The sequence below is a fragment of the Schistocerca serialis genome, unplaced genomic scaffold, assembly GCF_023864345.2.
Source record: "Schistocerca serialis cubense isolate TAMUIC-IGC-003099 unplaced genomic scaffold, iqSchSeri2.2 HiC_scaffold_327, whole genome shotgun sequence".
Lineage (NCBI taxonomy): Eukaryota > Metazoa > Arthropoda > Insecta > Orthoptera > Acrididae > Schistocerca > Schistocerca serialis.
The window spans coordinates 27,501-35,000 of record NW_026047897.1 but is presented as its reverse complement, the minus strand read 5'-3'; the positions used below and the strand labels follow the sequence as shown (position 1 = coordinate 35,000).

The 7,500-nt window shown below is 54.5% G+C and overlaps 3 non-coding genes across 3 annotated transcripts in view; all 3 read right to left on the bottom strand.

The window, feature by feature from the left end:
• LOC126445126 (large subunit ribosomal RNA) overlaps positions 1 to 1,485 on the bottom strand; it is a 4,222-nt gene extending 2,737 nt beyond the window's left edge. The window contains exon 1 of the ribosomal RNA XR_007582941.1: positions 1 to 1,485. This exon is cut by the window's left edge and continues 2,737 nt beyond it. This is a non-coding gene — a ribosomal RNA (large subunit ribosomal RNA).
• Positions 1,486 to 1,673: 188 nt separating this feature from the next.
• On the bottom strand, positions 1,674 to 1,828 carry LOC126445129 (5.8S ribosomal RNA). Its single transcript, XR_007582943.1, has one exon. It is a non-coding gene; the product is annotated as a 5.8S ribosomal RNA (ribosomal RNA).
• Positions 1,829 to 2,181: 353 nt separating this feature from the next.
• Positions 2,182 to 4,090, bottom strand: LOC126445123 (small subunit ribosomal RNA). Its single transcript, XR_007582939.1, has one exon. It is a non-coding gene; the product is annotated as a small subunit ribosomal RNA (ribosomal RNA).
• Positions 4,091 to 7,500: the final 3,410 nt, after the last annotated feature.

Genomic DNA, 7,500 nt, shown 5'->3' with positions numbered 1-7,500 from the left:
AGCGCCAGTTCTGCTTACCAAAAGTGGCCCACTTGGCACTCCGATCCGAGTCGTTTGCTCGCGGCTTCAGCATATCAAGCAAGCCGGAGATCTCACCCATTTAAAGTTTGAGAATAGGTTGAGGTCGTTTCGGCCCCAAGGCCTCTAATCATTCGCTTTACCGGATGAGACTCGTACGAGCACCAGCTATCCTGAGGGAAACTTCGGAGGGAACCAGCTACTAGATGGTTCGATTAGTCTTTCGCCCCTATACCCAGCTCCGACGATCGATTTGCACGTCAGAATCGCTACGGACCTCCATCAGGGTTTCCCCTGACTTCGTCCTGGCCAGGCATAGTTCACCATCTTTCGGGTCCCAACGTGTACGCTCTAGGTGCGCCTCACCTCGCAATGAGGACGAGACGCCCCGGGAGTGCGGAGGCCGCCGCCCCGTGAAGGGCGGGGAAGCCCCATCCTCCCTCGGCCCGCGCAAGGCGAGACCTTCACTTTCATTACGCCTTTAGGTTTCGTACAGCCCAATGACTCGCGCACATGTTAGACTCCTTGGTCCGTGTTTCAAGACGGGTCGTGAAATTGTCCAAAGCTGAAGCGCCGCTGACGGGAGCGATTATTCCGCCCGAGAGCATCCCGAGCCAACAGCGGCGCGGGTCCGGGGCCGGGCCAGGTAGGTCCGTCATCCGGGAAGAACCGCGCGCGCTTGCCGGGAGCCCGAGCGCCCAAAGGGGCGAATCGACTCCTCCAGATATACCGCCGGGCAGCCAGCCAGGACACCGGGGCTCTGCCCAACAGACGCGAACCGAGGCCCGCGGAAGGACAGGCTGCGCACCCGGGCCGTAGGCCGGCACCCAGCGGGTCGCGACGTCCTACTAGGGGAGAAGTGCGGCCCACCGCACACCGGAACGGCCCCGCCCCGCGGCGAGTGGAAAGGCAACCGGACACGACCCCGCCGCGAATTGCTCCGCGCGGGCGGCCGGCCCCATCTGCCGAGGGCGGAGGCCAGTGGCCGGATGGGCGTGAATCTCACCCGTTCGACCTTTCGGACTTCTCACGTTTACCCCAGAACGGTTTCACGTACTTTTGAACTCTCTCTTCAAAGTTCTTTTCAACTTTCCCTCACGGTACTTGTTCGCTATCGGTCTCGTGGTCATATTTAGTCTCAGATGGAGTTTACCACCCACTTGGAGCTGCACTCTCAAGCAACCCGACTCGAAGGAGAGGTCCCGCCGACGCTCGCACCGGCCGCTACGGGCCTGGCACCCTCTACGGGCCGTGGCCTCATTCAAGTTGGACTTGGGCTCGGCGCGAGGCGTCGGGGTAGTGGACCCACCCAAACACCACATGCCACGACAGGCGGCAGCCTGCGGGGTTCGGTGCTGGACTCTTCCCTGTTCGCTCGCCGCTACTGGGGGAATCCTTGTTAGTTTCTTTTCCTCCGCTTAGTAATATGCTTAAATTCAGCGGGTAGTCTCGCCTGCTCTGAGGTCGTTGTACGAGGTGTCGCACGCCACACCGCCAGCCGGCTGTGCACGCTACCGAGTAAGTACCGGTATGCGAACCGCCAGGCGACGGGCGCGCATCGCACGTTTAAGGAGACGCGGCCGGCCCCACAGGCGGCCACGACACTCCCAGGTCTGCGAAGCGGGGCAAACGCCGCGCGCTTCAGTATACGTAGCCGACCCTCAGCCAGACGTGGCCCGGGAACGGAATCCATGGACCGCAATGTGCGTTCGAAACGTCGATGTTCATGTGTCCTGCAGTTCACATGTCGACGCGCAATTTGCTGCGTTCTTCATCGACCCACGAGCCGAGTGATCCACCGTCCTGGGTGATCTTTTCATAGTTTCCACCATCTCTTTCGAGACAGTTGCATAGGCGGGACTGAGGCGTGTGGCGGCCCTGTTCCAGCGTTCAGTGTCCAACGGCCTCACGGCCGATGGGCGTCGTACGGCTCCACACCGGAGCGGACAGGCAGTCGGGCGAAAGTCATTCAAAACCGGCGCCAGGCGCCAGGTGCCGCAGGCCAGCCGCTCCAGCGCTTCAGCGCTCGTACCACACAACATTGCCGTTAGTTTTGAGACGAACGCGTGGTTCCGCACGCGGCGCACGGCTACTGCGAGCCGTACAGGTAGCTGCGTGTTGCGCGACACGACACGCACATCGAAAGACATGCAGTCTAGTCGGTAATGATCCTTCCGCAGGTTCACCTACGGAAACCTTGTTACGACTTTTACTTCCTCTAAATGATCAAGTTTGGTCATCTTTCCGGTAGCATCGGCAACGACAGAGTCAATGCCGCGTACCAGTCCGAAGACCTCACTAAATCATTCAATCGGTAGTAGCGACGGGCGGTGTGTACAAAGGGCAGGGACGTAATCAACGCGAGCTTATGACTCGCGCTTACTGGGAATTCCTCGTTCATGGGGAACAATTGCAAGCCCCAATCCCTAGCACGAAGGAGGTTCAGCGGGTTACCCCGACCTTTCGGCCTAGGAAGACACGCTGATTCCTTCAGTGTAGCGCGCGTGCGGCCCAGAACTTCTAAGGGCATCACAGACCTGTTATTGCTCAATCTCGTGCGGCTAGAAGCCGCCTGTCCCTCTAAGAAGAAAAGTAATCGCTGACAGCACGAAGGATGTCACGCGACTAGTTAGCAGGCTAGAGTCTCGTTCGTTATCGGAATTAACCAGACAAATCGCTCCACCAACTAAGAACGGCCATGCACCACCACCCACCGAATCAAGAAAGAGCTATCAATCTGTCAATCCTTCCGGTGTCCGGGCCTGGTGAGGTTTCCCGTGTTGAGTCAAATTAAGCCGCAGGCTCCACTCCTGGTGGTGCCCTTCCGTCAATTCCTTTAAGTTTCAGCTTTGCAACCATACTTCCCCCGGAACCCAAAAGCTTTGGTTTCCCGGAGGCTGCCCGCCGAGTCATCGGAGGAACTGCGGCGGATCGCTGGCTGGCATCGTTTATGGTTAGAACTAGGGCGGTATCTGATCGCCTTCGAACCTCTAACTTTCGTTCTTGATTAATGAAAACATACTTGGCAAATGCTTTCGCTTCTGTTCGTCTTGCGACGATCCAAGAATTTCACCTCTAACGTCGCAATACGAATGCCCCCGCCTGTCCCTATTAATCATTACCTCGGGTTCCGAAAACCAACAAAATAGAACCGAGGTCCTATTCCATTATTCCATGCACACAGTATTCAGGCGGGCTTGCCTGCTTTAAGCACTCTAATTTGTTCAAAGTAAACGTGCCGGCCCACCGAGACACTCAATAAAGAGCACCCTGGTAGGATTTCAACGGGGTCCGCCTCGGGACGCACGAGCACGCACGAGGCGGTCGCACGCCTTCGGCTCGCCCCACCGGCAGGACGTCCCACGATACATGCCAGTTAAACACCGACGGGCGGTGAACCAACAGCGTGGGACACAAATCCAACTACGAGCTTTTTAACCGCAACAACTTTAATATACGCTATTGGAGCTGGAATTACCGCGGCTGCTGGCACCAGACTTGCCCTCCAATAGATACTCGTTAAAGGATTTAAAGTGTACTCATTCCGATTACGGGGCCTCGGATGAGTCCCGTATCGTTATTTTTCGTCACTACCTCCCCGTGCCGGGAGTGGGTAATTTGCGCGCCTGCTGCCTTCCTTGGATGTGGTAGCCGTTTCTCAGGCTCCCTCTCCGGAATCGAACCCTGATTCCCCGTTACCCGTTACAACCATGGTAGGCGCAGAACCTACCATCGACAGTTGATAAGGCAGACATTTGAAAGATGCGTCGCCGGTACGAGGACCGTGCGATCAGCCCAAAGTTATTCAGAGTCACCAAGGCAAACGGACCGGACGAGCCGACCGATTGGTTTTGATCTAATAAAAGCGTCCCTTCCATCTCTGGTCGGGACTCTGTTTGCATGTATTAGCTCTAGAATTACCACAGTTATCCAAGTAACGTGGGTACGATCTAAGGAACCATAACTGATTTAATGAGCCATTCGCGGTTTCACCTTAATGCGGCTTGTACTGAGACATGCATGGCTTAATCTTTGAGACAAGCATATGACTACTGGCAGGATCAACCAGGGAGCTGCGTCAACTAGAGCTGAGCAGCCGGCCGCCCGGGAGTGTGTCCCGGGGGCCCGCGCGAACACGCAAGCGTCCGCTCAATTATTCTGCAAACAGGAGGAGGCTGAGCTCCCCTGCACAACACACCTCGAAACCCTCTCAGGTCCCGGCGGCGCGCAGCGCCGTCCTAAGTACTTGGTCGGGTTCGAGAGAGGCGCAATCGCCCGGAGTTAGGCGAGTAGACGCTTTAGGTGCGACCACCCGTGCTCCCAACTGAGCTTGCCGCTGCCGACAGAGGCCCGGGAGCGTGCTGTCGTGGCATTGCCGGCGGGAGACAACACGCGCCACCTACGGTGACCGGCAGCTCCAACGCCAGCGCCACAGAAGGACAAAAGCCCCACTTGGGTGCCGAAGCGAACTCTCCCAGCACAGCGCACGCGCCAACACGTCCGCACAGCTGCGATACAAACCACCTGCGAGAACCGCTGGGGCGACCGAGCAGCAGACGGCGTCGCGGCGCCGAGCGCCGGGCGGCGGCGCATCCTCAGCGCACACAGTCCTCAATCGGACCAGCACACTGCAGATGGCCACCGCGCTTCGCACCGGGCCCGCGAGGACCTACTTTGGCCGCAAGGCGCCGCGAGCAGGGGGCGCCGGCGCGCAGCTGCGCCGCCTGCCGCGTCCGTCGGCCGGCGCGCCTGCCACTGGCCGCCCCCACCAGCCGGCTGTAGCGCGTGCGCCCACGCACCGCGCTGCCAGCACGCCGGGCGGCCCCCCCTCACCGGCCGGGGACGGTCCCACCCAGCCACCGCCGCGTATCGCCTCACACCCAGATCCCCTTTCGCGTTCGTGGGCATGGTGGGTCCCCTTTCACGTTCGTGGGCATGGTGGGTATCCCTGAAACAACCGGTTAATAGCTCGACCGATCGTCGCCAACACTGATTCACCTCTAGCGAGAACAACCGCACCACAACGGGTTACCTGTTGTTCATTTGCGTAACGTCACCAGCAAACGTAGACGTCCATCGCCATTTGCAACGAGTATTGCATGCCTGTGTCAGGTGTCACAACACACTACGTCTGCCCACATAGACGCAACAACATGTGCACGCCTCGAGAACACGTGGAAGGTAGCCCCCGTACGTATGCGGTGTCCATTGCGCGAACGACTGTCAGCCGGCCTCTGCAGGATGTCGCAGATGTGGAACGCGGTGCAACATGCTATCACGGTGTGTGAGAAGAGACGACTACGTCCGAATACACGCTCCACTACATCAACAGACTGCTCATGCTGATCGCCATCCAGGGCGTCCGTTCCTCCCACACGTCTGAATGGCGTACCACACTGCAATCCAGCTCTTATAGGGAGACGACACGTAGCTGCGTGCACAATATTTGGACTGTATGGTCTGCCGTTGCTAGGCGCAGTCGTCGTACGGTCACACATGTGCCACGATGTATCATTCAGTACATACGGACCAATGTGCAGTACAGTTTGTGGGTTTTGCGTACATCGGCGGACAGGTGACAGGCCGTACCACAACGTAGGCTGAGTACGTCGGCATGCGAAGGGCATTGAACATGCAAACTTCTCAACGACCAGCTTGCGAAGGCAGGGGGGAAGGGGGGGGGGCATGTACGTCCTGCTGCTATCCACATTACAGTGTATAGCAGGAGCATGTGGAAAGTCAGCAACACCTGCAAGGTGTTTAACATGACGCGATACACAGGGGACCGGGCAGTGCGAATAGCGAACTATATTGCGAGGGTTGCGGTTAGGCAACACTACACTAATTTAACGAGTTGCATAACAATTACAGAGCAGGTTCAGCGACAACGTGCGTCAGGTTAAGGCGCAATATAGGTTAGGTTGAGGCACAATATAGGTTAGGTTAAGGCACAACATGGGTTACGTTAAGGCACAAATTGGGTTACGTTAAGGCACAACATGGGTTACGTTAAGGCACAACATGGGTTACGTTAAGGCACAAATTAGGTTACGTTAAGGCACAAATTAGGTTACGTTAAGGCACAAATTAGGTTACGTTAAGGCACAAATTAGGTTACGTTAAGGCACAAATTAGGTTACGTTAAGGCACAAATTAGGTTACGTTAAGGCACAAATTAGGTTACGTTAAGGCACAAATTAGGTTACGTTAAGGCACAAATTAGGTTACGTTAAGGCACAAATTAGGTTACGTTAAGGCACAAATTAGGTTACGTTAAGGCACAAATTAGGTTACGTTAAGGCACAAATTAGGTTACGTTAAGGCACAAATTAGGTTACGTTAAGGCACAAATTAGGTTACGTTAAGGCACAAATTAGGTTACGTTAAGGCACAAATTAGGTTACGTTAAGGCACAAATTAGGTTACGTTAAGGCACAAATTAGGTTACGTTAAGGTACAATATGGGTTAGGTTAAGGTACAATATGGGTTAGGTTAAGGTACAATATGGGTTAGGTTAAGGTACAATATGGGTTAGGTTAAGGTACAATATGGGTTAGGTTAAGGCACAACGTAGGTTAGGTTAAGGCACAACGTAGGTTAGGTTAAGGCACAACATAGGTTAGGTTAAGGCACAACATAGGTTAGGTTAAGGCACAACATAGGTTAGGTTAAGGCACAACATAGGTTAGGTTAAGGCACAACATAGGTTAGGTTAAGGCACAACATAGGTTAGGTTAAGGCACAACATAGGTTAGGTTAAGGCACAACATAGGTTAGGTTAAGGCACAACATAGGTTAGGTTAAGGCACAACATAGGTTAGGTTAAGGCACAACATAGGTTAGGTTAAGGCACAACATAGGTTAGGTTAAGGCACAACGTAGGTTAGGTTAAGGCACAACGTAGGTTAGGTTAAGGCACAACGTAGGTTAGGTTAAGGCACAACGTAGGTTAGGTTAAGGCACAACGTAGGTTAGGTTAAGGCACAACGTAGGTTAGGTTAAGGCACAACGTAGGTTAGGTTAAGGCACAACGTAGGTTAGGTTAAGGCACAACGTAGGTTAGGTTAAGGCACAACGTAGGTTAGGTTAAGGCACAACGTAGGTTAGGTTAAGGCACAACGTAGGTTAGGTTAAGGCACAACGTAGGTTAGGTTAAGGCACAACATAGGTTAGGTTAAGGCACAACATAGGTTAGGTTAAGGCACAACATAGGTTAGGTTAAGGCACAACATAGGTTAGGTTAAGGCACAACATAGGTTAGGTTAAGGCACAACATAGGTTAGGTTAAGGCACAACATAGGTTAGGTTAAGGCACAACATAGGTTAGGTTAAGGCACAACGTAGGTTAGGTTAAGGCACAACGTAGGTTAGGTTAAGGCACAACGTAGGTTAGGTTAAGGCACAACGTAGGTTAGGTTAAGGCACAACGTAGGTTAGGTTAAGGCACAACGTAGGTTAGGTTAAGGCACAACGTAGGTTAG